This window comes from Paralichthys olivaceus, chromosome 2 (genome assembly GCF_024713975.1).
Source record: "Paralichthys olivaceus isolate ysfri-2021 chromosome 2, ASM2471397v2, whole genome shotgun sequence".
Taxonomy (NCBI): Eukaryota; Metazoa; Chordata; class Actinopteri; order Pleuronectiformes; family Paralichthyidae; genus Paralichthys; species Paralichthys olivaceus.
In genome coordinates, this window is record NC_091094.1 from 29,477,922 (window position 1) to 29,494,411 (window position 16,490).

At 42.9% G+C, this 16,490-nt stretch overlaps 1 protein-coding gene across 2 annotated transcripts in view; it reads right to left on the minus strand.

The window, feature by feature from the left end:
• Nucleotides 1–260: 260 nt before the first annotated feature.
• LOC138405527 (E3 SUMO-protein ligase ZBED1-like) overlaps nucleotides 261–16,490 on the minus strand; it is a 28,296-nt gene continuing 12,066 nt past the window's right edge. Inside the window, exons 2-4 of one of the 2 annotated variants that reach the window (XM_069514659.1) lie at nucleotides 6,691–13,030; nucleotides 5,487–5,820; nucleotides 261–3,584 (exon numbers count right to left, since the gene is read on the minus strand). The gene's annotated coding sequence lies outside the window, so the exon portion shown is untranslated. Of the gene's footprint in view, nucleotides 3,585–5,486; nucleotides 13,031–16,490 lie in introns of both variants that reach the window. The other variant, XM_069514655.1, reaches the window with a different exon arrangement.

The window sequence follows — 16,490 nt, forward strand, 5'->3', positions numbered from 1 at the left end:
TTGTTTCACACTGTTGGTGTCAGGATTTAGAATCTATCATAGCACAAAACCAGTACTCTTAAAAGTTACTAATGGACTTTTCAAGGCCTCAGATAATGGGCTTGTGTCTATACTTGTCCTGTTGAATCTTCGGGCTGCATATGACCCTATAGATCATGGGATTATGATACAGAGACTGGAAAACATTAAGGAATTAAATGAACAGCACTCAACTGTTTTTAAAAAATACATCTTTTATTTTGAAGCTTTTGGGGGGGGGGGTAATTACAAACTCAAGCATTGAAATAGAAAACATACGAAATGAATAAACAACAACAACAACAATAGCAAAGGGATAAAATAGTAAAGTAACAGAATAACAGAGGTGCCAGGTACCCACAACATTCAAAGGTACCAACAGAGGTAATAATAAAGTATTCTTTGGTGTCAAGGTGGGCAAGATATGGATCTGGATAGTTGAGAATTTTTTTGAGTAGGTCCTCAAGAACCTCAACAACCTCCATTTGTATGACTGAGACCATGTCAGCCATCCATACCTGGAATTAGGGGGGAGAGGGCGATTTTCCATTCCTTTAAAATATCTTTTGGCCATGATCATCCCCAGCAGGTATTGTTGAACAGGTATAGGGAGGCGAAACGTGGACTGAGAGCAGAGTGACACCTGGGCACTGTCCGTGGATGCTGCGACATTTGTCACGAGCTGCTAGCAGGCCAGATCAAGATCAAGCTAATTAGCTTATGTTAGCCATTGAGCAACACAGCCCGATGCGGTCCTGATGCTGAATAACGAGTTTCAATCCTTGTCACATTAAACCGGTACACATTCTAAACATAGTCTAGAAGTGTTTCAATGTAGAATTTGGGATTATAAATTACACAATGTGAACATTAAAGTTGTGGGCAATGATGGTGTGTCATATATAATTATTAATGTCATATCACGGTTACAGGAATAACTTAAATGTTGCCATATATTAACTGTTTAACTGGAGTTTGTTATTGAGGCTAATGTCAATGCTATTTACATCTGGGTATCCGGGTAGATGATAATAATAATTATGTGTACTATTTAATTATAATGTATATAATAAAACATATATGTAATATTTTTTTCACTTGATGTGTCATTATGTGTGGTTTTATTGAATACTAAGTTTTTCTGTTGCAATCAGTCTTGAATTGTCCACTTTCACACTCACTAACACTCACCTATAAAACGTTTGTCACTTTTGTGTGAGAAATATCCCAAAATAACACACAAAGAAGCAATGCAACTGATGGATTATGTGAACTGTGATATCTACAAAGACCGAAGTTATTAACTATTATTTTATTGATTGCTTATAAATAACTGACAGATAAATTATTTGTCTGTGTAGTTTTCCTCTAGGTGATCCTGAGAGGCTCAATATGAGGAGACAGAACTGGACTCCGCAAAGAATTATCATCTGTGCAGTGAACATTTTCAGAGAGATCATTTGAGCATTGACACAAGGGTACACAGAAATGTTTTTAATAACTTCTGAGACAACAAGCGATTAAATTGATTAATTGTTGAAAATGATATGGGTTAATGATTTATTGCATTACATTACATTGCACATTACTAAACACTTAATTAAGGCACAGCCTGCTCTGAGCCATCACTGTTAAGGCAGGTTTACTGAAACACCAGTGAAGTTGAATGTCCCTGTGATGATTTTTCTTTGCTAATTTTCAAATTTCATAGCATTTAATGCAAAGATCCTGTACCTGATAATCTTTTCTTCGCCCACATATCATACTGTTGTTTCTCCAAGTGAGACAGCCAAACCTTGTGCAAGCCTAAGTAATCTTTGAAAGTAATATTTACATAGCAACTACAATTTGAGCATGCACTATGTACAGAGTTTTATATCTACAGAACTTGAAAACACAAGCCTTTTGTATCAATGATACTCAGTTACCGTGCAATAACATAATAATTTCTTGTCATTTTTTTAGGGAAGGGCATGCCTGAAGGACACCGCTGTGCCTACCGTTTTCTTATGTCGTATATTGGGGTTGCGATGATGTGAAGATGATGAAGGAATCTCCAATGACACCGTCTTGATGGAATAAAATGTTTACTACCAAAAAGTTCAGCATCAATACAAGCACTGCAGTCTGCTTGGGGAGAGATTCGGGGCCAATATGAATCTCTTCTAAGAGGGCAACTTCACTCCTCGTTTATATGGGAGAGTTGTTTTCGTTAATCTAAAGAAAACACATCTGGCTTTCATCCAGCTCTCCTCATCTGCCTGGTAACAGGGAGAGAAGGCACTAGCTCAAATTAGAAGAAGAAGAAGAATTACTTTTATTGTCACGTTAACACTTTTACATGCATACATGAAATTGTTCTCCGCATTTAACCCATCCAGTTGGCACCTGTTTAACACACGCATAGTGTCGTGGAAATTTTCTCTGTTCCTGGTGAATAATGAAATGGAGAATTCTGCCGGCCGACAAGGTTTTATTTTCTTTGCAAAGAAAAGGTCAATCAACACGTGAGTGGTCAAGGATGAAGAAAGACCCCGAGCATGGGGAAAACTAAACATTTATACCTGAGGAACGACCCAAAGGGGGTGTTTCACATTCACTTTGTCTGCGGCAAGGTCAGCCCTCTCCTGCAAGGGTCAGCCCCCTTCCGGCTGCAGAGGTCAGGCCCCCTTCCCGCGGCCGGTTTCTTGTGTCATGGGAAAGGGGGGAAAGTGAATTGAAACAAAGAAACTGATTTTACTATTACAATTCCCCCTTTTGATTATTAATTGATCACTCACTATAAACAAAAGAAACAAAAATAAAGTATAAAGTCACAAATTAATTGTCCGACACAGTAATTCATGTGGATTTTAAAATGTACCATCATGACAGTTGTTTAGACGGGGAAGGAGCCAAACAAAAAGAAAAGAACAATAACAAAACAAAAGAAAATAAAACAAAAATACCCAAAGTAAACCCAAAACGAAACAGTATTAATATTATTTACAGGGTGTCCTCATCAGAATCAGAGTCTGAGTTGGAGAAATGATGGGGATCAGAAATATGAGTGTATTTGACCGGATCGCCAAATGTCAGGATAGACCGTGCAGGTAAAGGTTGCATTTTGTCCTTCTGTCAGAATGACAGTCTTGGCAGGTTTGTAAGTGTAGGCCTCTATCAGCATTGTCCAGCATGATAGGATCAGGTGGTGCATGGTGTTTCTCCTGACGTCTAGTTGGTGTCTGTTGAAGTCACAGTTGTTGTTCCTCGTGTCGTCCTGTCTTGCGCTCCTTCGTCCTCGCGTTGTCCGTCCTCGTGTTGTTCAGGTCGACAGCTGAATTCCTCTGTTGGTTCAGGGACCTTCCTGCAATGGCTGGCTGTTGGTTCAGGGACCTTTCTGCAATGGCTGGCGTGAATCCACGTTGCTCTCTCTGTGATCTTCACAGCGGTTTGAGATGTCAGGAGCACCTGGAATGGACTTCGCCAACGTTTGGAGTTCCAGTGCTTCCGTCTGAAGTCCTTTGTCACCACCCAGTTGCCAGGTTGGAGGTCATGCAGTGATGTGGAAGGGCTGATTTCACCTGCTGAGAGATTTGAGAGAGAGTAGAGGATAAGTTTTTGCAATATTGTAACATGTCATCGTCCTTTGCTGCCACTTGGCTAGTTTGGTGTTTTGCTATGGAATCCATCATCAGATGTTCAAATGGTCTGTCTGGTGGTGGGTGTGCGGCGTGTGTGATTGCTTTGGTTTTACCTGCGTTATGTTGCACAAACCATACATGATTAACAAAACTTCTGCGCATGAAACGAAAAACGTTTGGTGAACCAGTGTTGAATTATGGCATCCAACATTCCACCTTTTGACACATGGTCCAATCCGTGTGTCAATTTTGCAAAGTGGGGAAAGAAGTGTTTGGGCAGACAAGATTTGTTGTCGGGTCCCTGCCACACTTCTTCTTTCTGTGTGGCACTGCAGCGGGTCCACAACGCCTTTTCTTGTGGTGTGGCCAAGGACTGTATTGCTGTGAGAGAACTGGGAATAGAGACTGGAGTGGAAACAAACAACAGATCTAGGACGATGGGTTGGAGTGCGGCTCTTTTTGCAGCAGCATCAGTTCCTGCGTTCCCTAGAGAGACAGAATCTGAATTGTTAGTATGGGCAAGACATTTACAAAAAGCAATTGAGGTCGGGAGCAAAATGGCATCTAGAAAAGCTGCAACCTTGTCATGATGGATAATGGGTTTACCATCAGATTTTAGGAATTGTCTGTGTTTCCACAGTGTACCAAAATCATGTACAGCACCAAATGCATATCTAGAGTCGGTGTAGATAGTTATAGTCTTGTTGTTTGCCAGTTTGCATGCCTTTTTCAATGCTATAAGTTACGTTGCTTGTGCAGAATAGCGAGAGGGGAGTGAACCTGAGACAAGAGTTTCATGATTAGTGACAACAGCAAATCCAGCTCTGTTGTTCCTGTAGGGCTGGAATAGCTGTGGCTTGATTTTCGGACAAACAAAGAAAAAGATTTAGAAGTGCTTTTAGGTACCAGCTGGATTGTTTTTTTTTTGTTTGCACAACAGATGAAAAACTTTTAGAATAACACTGCAGTGTTGGTGAGAAAAGAATAGAACGATCCAATGTTTCTAGGCCCAAATCTTCCTAATTATTTGATGTGTGTTTAGAAAGTGTGATGTGTGGGACCTAATGGTCTATGGTGTACACATCACATTGAGCTGGTTTGAGAGAGACTGATACAGCACATTTATCTTGAGTCTAATAAATGTTTGTCAGCGTGTGGTTATCGAATCTCTCTCTCAACCAGCCTTCCTCATATGGCTCATCAGGTCCTGGTGACACATGAGAGGTGCAATGCAGATCCTCTGGTGTCATGAAATCTATTGATTGTAGCTGTTGAAACTGTTTTTCTAGCCAAAGTAACAAGCTCAGAGGAGGTTGATGGTTGTAATTTACATTGATATGCATACTGTAGGTCTGAGGTATGGTGAACAAAAGAGTGTGAGAAATTTGGCTCTAGATCGGATAGTCTGTGAACTTTTACACCTTTTGGAGTTGAGACAAAGGCCTAATTTGCTGATCAAGTCTCTGCCCATCAGATTAATGGGACAGACTTTTGAGAGCAAGAATGCATGCTTGAAGGTTGCATTGGTCCCATCCTCACATTTGAGTGGGATGGTAATGTTTTCTCTAATTGTTTGACCTGATGAACCAATAGAGTACACATAATCTCCACTCATTTTTGGCTTACTAGTGAGTTCTCAAGTTTTTATCACAGAATGTGTGGCTCCTGAGTCAACTAAGAATGTAACATCTTGTTCTGTATTGGTCAGTGTATGTTGTGGAAACTTCTTGAAATGATCAGATGTGTACTGAACATATGTTAGAGCAATTGCATGTCTGCTATGTGAACTTGCTGTAGATTGTGTATTATTCTGCTCAGTATGTGTTTGTGAGTGTGGTGCAGTACCTCCTTTTGATCTCACAAGTTGTTTTGGTTCGTCAGCAGGAATCCATCCCTCTCCGGCAACCCTTAACCACTTTCACTCCGATCTGTCCACTGTGGTATTATTCCAACCAATGCAGGACGTTGCACCTTCTGGTCCAGATACTTCAACCATGGGCATGTTGAAGGCTGCATCTTGATTGTGATGACGCAGTCTATGTGCTATTGGAGAAGGGGGTTTGGTTGTGGGGTCGAAGCATGTTTCTCTTCCCTTGCTGGACGTTGCTGTGTTGTATGGGGGTAGAGCTGAAGTAGGTGGGTTGCCGTCAAGGTCTAGATCCAGCTTCAAAGCCTGCAACTGTGGATACAAAGAAGAAGTTTGCGAGTCTGGTGTTCTTTGCATATGTAAATTTAGCTTTTTATCAGTTTCAACACTTTCACATGAAAAGGGTAATTGCTTCTGTATTGTTTTCCTGTTTCGTGTCTCAGTTTCCCCTTTCCACATTTGAAAACATTCTTTTTGATCTTCTATATTTTCTAATTTTCTTACAGAAACCTTCTTTTTCTTTCTTATTTCTTGTTCTTTTCCCTTCAGTTTTCTTCAGACTATCGATTTGGTTTTTTTTGTTGTTTTTTTTTTAAGCTGAGGGATCCCCCTTTTGGGAATCCAAACTCAGTTGTCCAGACATTTAAATGTTTTAAACTTTTATCCCCATATTTGCTTCTCATACCATCCACAATCGGCCCCACCGGAGGCCCTCCTTCGATGACCTTTTTCTCCCCATACCAAATGGAGGCTGTGCACAACTACTTCAATACAGACATCTCTGTAAGGGTCACTTCTGTTCAGGAGAAAAGTGATAAAACCAAATAGCTCTGTCTGTGCTACAAGCTAAAATAAAAGCAAATCATTTCGTTTATGGCAACAAATGATTTAAAAAACCCTGAGCTTTGTTTCTGGGAACAAGCGCACAAGACCCGCTCACTTTGTTTACGGAGAAAAATGATAAAAAACCAAATAGCTTTGTCTGTGCTACAAGCTAAGAGAAAAGCAAATCATTTCGTTTATGGCAACAAATGATTTAAAAAACCCTGAGCTTCGTTTCTGGGAACAAGCGCACAAGACCTGAGGCGATTGTGGATATGTGAGAAGCGGAAATGTTTAGCCAAATTTAAACCCAAATTTTTGAAAGAGAAGAAGTTTAAATGTCAATATTTCAGTGCTCACCAGATGAATTTTGCTGAATTGCGTAGGTGGAAATCCCAGCGGCGACGATCCAGGGCGTTTGCGGGCAGTCCTCCCTTCTCAGAAGAGTATTTGAGGTTGGAGACTGGAAAGTTTTTCTTCCAGGATGGCCTGTCACTTTTCACGTTCCGTCCCAGACGATCGCTCGAGGGATCCCACTTCTGACACCAAACTGTCGTGGAAATGTTCTCTGTTCCTGGTGAATAATGAAATGGAGACTTCTGCCGGCCGACAAGGTTTTATTTTCTTTGCAAAGAAAAGGTCAATCAACATGCGAGCGGTCAAGGATGAAGAAAGTCCCCGAGCATGGGGAAAACTAAACATTTATACCTGAGGAACGACCCAAAGGGGGTGTTTCACATTCACTTTGTCTGCGGCAAGGTCAGCCCCCTCCTGCAAGGGTCACCCCCCTTCCTGCTGCAGAGGTCAGGCCCCCTTCCCGCAGCCGGGGTTTGCCCCCCTACCTATTGTCGTCGAGCCCCTTTGGTTTGTTTTACACCTGGGGCACCCTGCAGGACCTTATGCTTAGGTGTGAAGTAGAGTCTAGACATATGGATTTAAAACTCAAAATAACTTGGTTTCTTGTGTCGTGGGAAAGGGGGGAAAGTGAATTGAAACAAAGAAACTGATTTTACTATTACAATAGAAACACACATTGACAGATGCCATGGACACACATATACTGGAGCGGTGGGCTGCTGTTGACAAGCGCCCGGGGAGGTTGGGGGGGGCGGTGGTGCATTGCTCAAGGGCACCTCGGTCGTGGCGAGCGGGAGTGGGGATCGAGGTTGTCCAATAACCGGAAGGTTAGCATTTCAGACACCACACTTACACTCCAAGGGAAAAGAGGACAACCCAGAGGGAGAGGTATGTGTATTGGTAGGTATGAATGAGGAGTTAAGTGACATTCCTATTTCTGTTGGAAACAGCACCAAGGAGGTTGCAGATGTAGACAATGGCAGTAGTGGTAAAAATCTTACTGCCGATCAGGGCAATGTTGCTATGGCAGACACACCTGAACAGGCTATGATGGCAGACACACCTGAACAGGCTTTTTTTTTACACAAGATGATATTGACAATGACCTTGCTCTGACAGTACATGTATGTGAAGATGTTGTTGTGGGTAACAGCATTCAGGCAAAACATCTGACTGGAAAATGTACCGACTCAGCATTAGATCACTCTCATAGTTTCATCACAGCTGTCTGTGATGATGTGATGACGGCCTTGATGATATTCCCAGAGACATCTTTCAGAGAATACAAAAGAGGAAAAGAGGGCAGTCTTTTCAAAAACCTTGAAGCAATTCACAACTATGCTGCACTTCTTCTCTCAAAAGGCCTATGAATATGTCCGAGAGACATTTCACTTTGCTCTGCCTCATCCTCAGACCATACGAAATTGGTACTGTAGCATCGCTGCAGATCCCGGATTCACTGCTGCTTCATTCATAGCTTTAAAAGACCATGTTGCTGAGCTGAAGAAAGAAGGAAAAAACACAGTTTGTTTGCTTATGAATGTACATTTCATCCATCATTAATGCACAGAGTTCGGGGGAGACCAAATTCAGGGCTATGTTGACATTGGTGCTGGTGAGATGGAAAATGTTGTGGCAACACAAGCATTGGTTCTTATGGTTGTTGCAATCAATGACTCCTGGAAGATTCAGACTGCTTACTTTCTTATCAACAGGAGAAAGCAAACCTCGTCCAAGAGATCCTTTTTAGGCTCCATGAAATTGGAGTTAGGGTTGTGTCCTTGACATGTGATGGTCCCTCTCAAAAACATCACAATGATCAGAGAGCTTGGTGTCAACCTAGACATCATGGACAGGAGATCTTACTTTATCCATCCTCAGGATAACACACAAAAAGTCTTTGTCCTCTCGGATCCATGTCACATGCTCAAACTTCTCCAAAATGTTTTGTCAACAGTTGAGGTTCTGGTTAGAGAAGATGGCCAGGAGATAAATGTCCTGACATTGGTTGGGAGTACTGAGGTGCCAAAACAAAGAAGAGTCGCGACTTCGCTGAGCGGGTTTTGTTTGTTTTCAGCAATGGGGGTACCAGTCGGCCAGCTGATGTAGATGAGCAAAGTGCACCGCTGGGGTGCGTGATCTGACCAGTGTTTGGAGGTAGACGGGAGCAGTTCCGTTGACGACCTTGAAAGCACCATCGTCTTGAGTCACTTCTCCGAGGGCTGAAAGTTAAAGACAAATGCGAAAGACTTGTTCACTTATATTCCACCCAGAAAAAGACACCCATCTTTGGGTTCATTGCTTGTTGCAGAAGTGTTATGGGCATCTACGAAGATCTGGTAGAGCAGCCAGCTGCCCCATGCCGTTACATTCTTACCTACAAACTTAGTCAGGAGCACTTTGAGCTTTTCTTTTCTTCTATCAGAGCACGTGGAGGTTACAACAACCCTAATGTAAGGTACCATTAAGATTCTGGACAAACAATACTGTTCTCTGTACTTTTTGAACGTCTGTCTACCTAACTGTCGTGTAATCATGACACTGTCGTGTAATCATAACACTTCCACTGCGATAGGTGATGATGCAGTGCCTAGTCGACTGATCATGTCTGCGTTAAGGTCTAAGCGATTCAAAGTGTGGGCCTACTTTATCAAAGTTGAGATTGTCTCGATGCAACATTTGTCTGAGACAAGTTTCGTCCAAGGGAGGTAACACCAGCAACATCATGAAGCACTTGCAGCGCACTCATAATATAAAACTTAAGGAGTGCGCCGTCTTTGACTGCTAAGACATGGCAAAAGTAAGTCGCCCGCCAAACGCTACCGAGTGTAGCGCCGTGCCAGCGGCACCCGGCTTCTTGTCTGCTGCGACATTGTCTGCTTGAGCACCACTAGGGGTCTATCTGTGCACGTGCCTGGTTTTCGGGTAACTTACCTCTGTTCGGTTCATTGTTATGACCGTCCCAGAGCAACAACATCGCAGCCGTGCAGTGGCGGGTAGCATGTAGCTTAGCTTCTTAACCTGAGCTAACCAGGTAACGTTGAGCTCCGTGGGTGTGGCTCAGTTGTCAGTCTTCACATAGCCCACCTCAGCTCCACTCGCGCTCCTCCCCTTTGCCCATTTATGGGTTAGCCAGGGACTAGGCAATGCCGGTTGAAACGCCTACTGAGAGCCTCATTATCACTCTTCATAAACCAAGTCCCGAGTTTCAATTCAATTTCAATTCAATTTTATTTATATAGCGCCAATTCATAATTTACATTATCTCAAGGCACTTTACATTTAAAGGTCAAGACCTTAAGACAATATTAACATAGAGAAACCCAACAGTTCCCACAATGAGCAAGCACAGGCGACTGTGGAGAGGAAAAACTCAGGGAGAAACCTCTGGCAGAACCAGGCTCAATGTGGGCAGTCATCTGCCTCGACCGGTTGGGGTGAGGAAAGAAAAGTAAGGGGGGAGGAAAGGAGAGATGGGTGAAAAGCGGGGGAGAGAAGAGAGAGATGAGGTGGAGAGAGAGAGACCGGTAACAATTTGGCACCATCAAAATCAAGGCTAACCATAACAATAACAATGTATAGATCTACATGACTAGATATATTAATGAATTGCTGAGGTCTTGTAATAAATGCAGACAATGGTGATGGTGGTCGTTGTGGTCCTGTAGTCCCGGTGCCGGAGTTATCTGAAACGAGATAGAGAGAAGAGCCAGAGGGACTATGGGAGGACAAAGTGACACTTTGACATGATGACATGTTAAAACTAATAAATAAATAAATAAATAAATAAAGAGGTGTGGGGGGGCAGAGAGACAGAGAGACAGAGGGAAGTGAAGAAGTGCTCAGTGCATAATGGGAGTTCCCCCAGCAGTCTAAACCTATAGCAGCACAACTAGGGATGGTTCAGGACTCACCTGATCCAGCCCTAACTATAGGCTTTGTCAAAGAGGAAGGTTTTTAGTTTTACTTTAAATGCTGAGACAGTGTCTGCCTCCTGAACCCAGAGTGGGAGCTGGTTCCACAGGAGAGGAGCCTGATAGCTAAATGTTCTACCTCCTGCTCTACTCTTACAGACTCTTGGAACCACTAGAGAGCCTGTGTTTTGGGAACGAAGTGATCTACTTGGATAATAAGGTGTTATCAGCTCTTTGATATATGAGGGGCGTGATTGTTGAGGGCTTTAAAAGTGAGGAGCAGGATCTTGAATTCTATTCTAAATTTTACCGGGAGCCAATGTAAGGAAGCTAAGACAGGAGTGATATGATCTCTCCTTCTAGTTCCTGTCAGCACTCGTGCTGCAGCATTTTGGACCAACTGGAGACTTTTAACAGTCTTCATGGAGCATCCTGCTAATAGAGAGTTACAGTAATCTAATCTAGAGGTTACAAACGCGTGGACTAGTTTTTCAGCATCCTGCTTAGACAGGATGTTTCTGATTTTGTTAATATTGCGCAGATGGAAGAAAGCCGTCCTAGACACTAGTTTAATATGGGGGTCAAATGACATGTCTTGGTCGAACAACACTCCAAGGTTCCTCACAGTGGAGCTGGAAGCCAGACTGACACCATCCAAAGTGACTATCTGGTCAGACAGTGTTTCTCTGAGATGTTTAGGGCCAATTACAACAACCTCAGTTTTGTCTGAGTTTAAAAGTAGAAAATTTTGGGTCATCCACGCCTTGATATCTTTGAGACATTCCTGAAGTTGAACTAGGCGATTAGATTCATCATGCTTCATGGAAATATACAATTGGGTGTCGTCTGCATAGCAGTGGAATTGTATGTGGTGCTGTCTGATAATGTTGCCTAAGGGGAGCATATATAGGGTGAAGAGTATTGGTCCAAGGACAGAACCTTGTGGAACTCCATGATTAACTTGCATGTGCATGGAGGAGTCATTGTTAACATTAACAAATTGGAATCTATCTGATAAATATGATTTAAACCAGTGTAGTGCTGTTCCTTTAATTCCTATATGTTGTTCTAATCTCTGTAGCAGAATCTTATGATCTATTGTGTCGAAGGCTGCACTAAGGTCCAACAAGACGAGGACAGAGACAAGTCCATCATCTGATGCCATAAGAAGGTCATTAGTGACTTTCAATAGTGCTGTTTCTGTGCTGTGATAGGTTCTAAATCCTGACTGAAATTTTTCCAATAAACCGTTACTATCTAAGTAACCACACAGCTGGTTAGCAACGGCTTTTTCTAGGATTTTGGAAATGAAGGGCAGGTTGGATATGGGTTTCAGTACTGTTACACTCCCGAGATCGAGAACATAGTAACACAGTAATAGCAGCACTGCTGCAGGTAGAAATAGTTTACTCAGTTCCTAATAATTTTCGGTTTGAAAGCTCAATTCATGTAACAAAATGCTTATTTAGAAAATATTGTATTTGATATGATGCCAGTTGCTTAATAAGGTTGGAAACATAAAGCATGTCACTGTATATAATTGTGTGGTTATGAAATTAGCGGTTCCCTATTGTTGTCATCACGTACACATGACATTAAGTTTTCATACGGTTATTTCACATGTCGCTTTTTCCTCTGCAGGTGCAGCTGTGGTAATTGTGCCATGATGACAACAGAGAATGTGCTACAGGGAGATATACAAGGTAGATTATCAAATAATCTTCAATGTAGCCGCAGTCTTTACGTTGTGGTACCGAAGTGTCTTTTTTCCCCCCCCAAACTGCATAACACAGCATCCTGGCCTGTAAACTGTCCTTGACTTTCTCTCTGCAAAATGCACATCTATTGGGCTGACTACGCTGACTAATCTCAGACTATATGGGTAAGTTAGAAATTATTTCATAAATAATGATACAATTTAACTTGTATAGAAATTGAAATGCATATTTACAATAAATATATCAACTGGTTATTAAAAATGTTGAGTTCAATTTATGAAATGAATAATTTGAAAATTACTTAATCACAGAAAATAAACCGTAACAGAGTAACCTGCAACAATCACACATTGTGGTGTATGGAAAAGACTATGATCTAAATGTAGAAAATGTAATAATAAAAGCAAAATATTGCAAGAAGTATTGCACTATAAAAAATTATATTGACAAGTCTGTGAGGTGCTGATTTTCAGTCAGTAAAGTGCAACAACCCCTCTCCTCTCCCAGTTTTACAGGCGTACTGGAGCTTCGTCGGCTGCTGCTGGGGCCATCTTGGGAGAAAAGGTGAGGTTTGTAATTCCCTCATGTGAAGTCCTTCCCATACGCGAGGAGCCCCATGAGGATGGCAGCAGTTATGTTGACTTCCTTGAAGAGGTGGTTGCTCTAGAGTGATCAGCATTTTCATTGAAGTGCATTGCAGGCAAGTATAACCTGGAAAACAAAGAAATCTGTGTAAATTACCGCAGGGGTTCCCAAACTTTTCCATGCCTTGGCCCCCCAAACAGAATTAGCTTCTGGCTGAGGACCCCCTTTGCAAACCAACAGACAATGCTACAAAATATGTAAAGAAACATCAACTTTGAGAATGTTTTTCTTACTTTTATTCACTATTCAATAATTATTACATTTGTTTAGCATAAGAATATTATTAACTAACATGTTTTCAACACTGTATTATATTCCCACTGAATAATAAACTTTTCACTAAACTGTTGACAGTAAGAATAGAACAAAAGAAATCAATCAGAATCAGAAAAGCTTTTATTGCCAAGTAAGTTTGCACATACATGGAATTTGTTCTGGTGTTGTCGGTGCATGCTAGACATCTCTAAATATAAGAAGATAAGAAGAATTAAAATTTAACAATATAAAAATAAAAATAAAAAGATATACACAGTATGTATTTGTATGAATGTATGAGTGCATTTGTATGAATGTATGAGTGCAGTGTCAATGTGACATATGGAGGCAGAGGTGGAGTGTGAAATGTGAAGTGTCAGAGTGAGTTCTGGGCGTTGTTGATAAGGCTAGTAGTTCAAGTTCAAGTTCAAGTGTACTTTATTGTCAAAAATCTATGTAACAGGGTTAGCACAGAAGTTTGAAATTGCGTTTGACCAGTCTCCAATGTGCAGTTTAAAACATTTAAATAAGACATTGACAAAATCTCTCTCTCACACACACACACACACACAAACATTTAAATAAGACATTGACAATAATCTCTCTCTCAAACACACTCTCACTCTCACACACACACACACACACACACACAAACACATAGCAGCAGAAGTACAATCAGTGGTCACAAGGTGCAACAGTAAAGTCAAGTGCCAGTGGCATGGTGAAGTGACTATGGAACGTTCATGTGGTTTTCTTCACTGTGTTGATGAGTCTGATGGCTTGTGGAAAGAAGCTGTTACTCAGTCTGCTTGTGCGGGCCCGCAGGTTGTGGTACCGCTTCCCTGATGGTAGAAGGGAGAACAGCCTGTGTGCTGGATGAGTTGTGTCTTTGATGATGTTCATTGCCCGCTTGGAACAGTGTGAAGTGTACAGTTCCTGAATGGCTGGTAGGGATGACCTGATGATCTTTTCTGCTGTCCTCACCACCCTCTGCAGTGCCTTCTTGTCTGCAGCTAGACAGCTGCCGTGCCAGACAGAGACGTTGCTGGTCAGGATGCTCTCAATAGCATCCCTGAAGAAGATGGTGAGGGCAGAAGTGGGGAGATCAGCTCTTCTCATCCTTCTCAGGAAGTGGAGTCGTGTCTGCGCTTTCTTGACCAGTGCGGTGGTGTTGGTAGTCCATGAGAGGTCATTCGTAATGTGCACTCCCAGGAACTTTGTGCTTTTCACAGACTCTACTGCACTGCCGTTGATGATGAGTGGGATGTGTGTTGGGTGTTTCTTTCTGAAGTCCACAGTAATTTCTTTAGTTTTGTTGACGTTGAGAAGCAGATTGTTCCTCTCACACCAGTTGATGAGTAGCTGTACCTCCTCTCTGTATGCTGAGTCATCGTTGTCTTTGATGAGGCCCACCACTGTTGTGTCATCTGCAAATTTGATGAAGTGATTTGTTTCAAATTTGGCACAGCAGTCGTGGGTCATCAGCGTGAACAGCAGGGGGGATAGCACACATCCTTGCGGCACCCCCGTGTTTATGATGGTGGTCGCTGAGGAGTTGTTTCCGACTCTGACTGTCTGCGGTCTGTTTGTAAGAAAGTCCAGCAGCCAGTTGCACAGTGAAGTGCTGATGCCTATTTTACTCAGCTTGTCCACCAGATGTTGGGGGATGACGGTGTTGAACGCAGAGCTGAAGTCAATGAACAGCATCCACGCGTGACTGTTTTTGTTCTCCAGATGAGCCAGGCAGAGGTGGAGTGCTGTTGCAATGGCGTCATCAGTGGAGCGCTTGGGGCGGTAGGCAAATTGGTATGGATCCAGAGTAGTGGGGAGGGTGGATGTTAGGTGGGCCTTTACCAGTCTCTCAAAGCACTTCATCATGATGGGAGTGAGTGCTATGGGTCTGTAGTCGTTCAGTGATGATGCCGGTGACTTCTTGGGTAGTGGTACGATGGTGGTAGCTTTGAAACTTGCTGGTATGATGGCTTGGTTCAGAGAGGTGTTGTAAATGTCTGTGAGGACGTCGGTGAGTGAGTCTGCACAGTCTCTGAGCACACGCCCGGGTATGTTGTCTGGACCTGCAGCTTTCCTGGGGTTCACCTTGAGTAGGGTCGTCCTCACGTCCGCTGGGTCCAGTTGAAGTGTTGTGCTGTCGGGGTTTACGGGTTTTTTTGTGGGTGTTGTGGTGTTATTTTCTTCAAACCGGCTGAAGAAGGTGTTGAGTGAGTTGAGGAAGTCTGTGTTGTCCTCACACGGTGGGGGGGATGGTTTGTAATCTGTGACTAACTGGATGCCTTGCCACAGGCATCTTGGGTCCTTTGTGTCAGTGAAGTGTGAGTTTATTTTTTGTCCATATGCACGCTTGGCTGCTCTCACGCCCCGGTGCAAGTTGGCCCTGGCAGACTTGAGGGCCTCCTTGTCCCCAGACTTGAAAGCAACATTTCGTGCCCTCAGGAGCTCACATACCTCCCTGGTGAACCAGGGTTTTTCGTTTGCTCTCACTGTAATGTCCTTGATGACGGTTACATCTTCCATGCATTTTGTTATGTATCCAGTTACAGAGTCTGTGTATTCGGTGAGGTTGACGTCCTGGTTGGTGGTGGCCGCCTCCCTGAAAACCGACCAGTCTGTGCATTCAAAACATTCCTGTAGAGCTGATGTGGAGCCCTCTGGCCAGGTCCTGATCTGTTTCACAGCTGGCTTGCTTCTCGTCAACAGAGGTCTGTAGGCTGGGATTAGCATAACAGAGAGATGGTCTGATGAACCCAGGTGGGGGTGGTGAACAGCTCTGAAGGCCTGTCTGATGTTGGTGTAGACCTGGTCAAGTGTGTTCTCTCCCCTTGTTGCAAAGTTCACACACTTGTGATAGTGTGGCATTACTGTTTTCAAATTGGCCTGATTAAAATCGCCAGCGATTATGCAGACCGAGTCCGGGTGTGTGTTTTGTAGTGTACTCACAGAATTGTACAGAGTGGAGAGTGCCTCCTTTGTGTTGGCGCTGGGGGGAAGATAAACAGCTGTGATGTTGACGGTATTGAATTCACGCGGCAGGTAGAATGGACGGCAGTTGAGGGTTAAAAACTCAATGTTCTCTGAGCAGTGACTTGTAATGACTGCAGCGTTTGTACACCAGTTGTTATTTATATAAATGCACACACCACCTCCTCGAGATTTACCCGTGCTGGCGTGGTTTCTGTCAGCGCGGAATGTTGTAAACCCATCCAGTTTAATTGCGCTGTCCGGAACGTTGTTGTGAAGCCACGTCTCGGTTAGG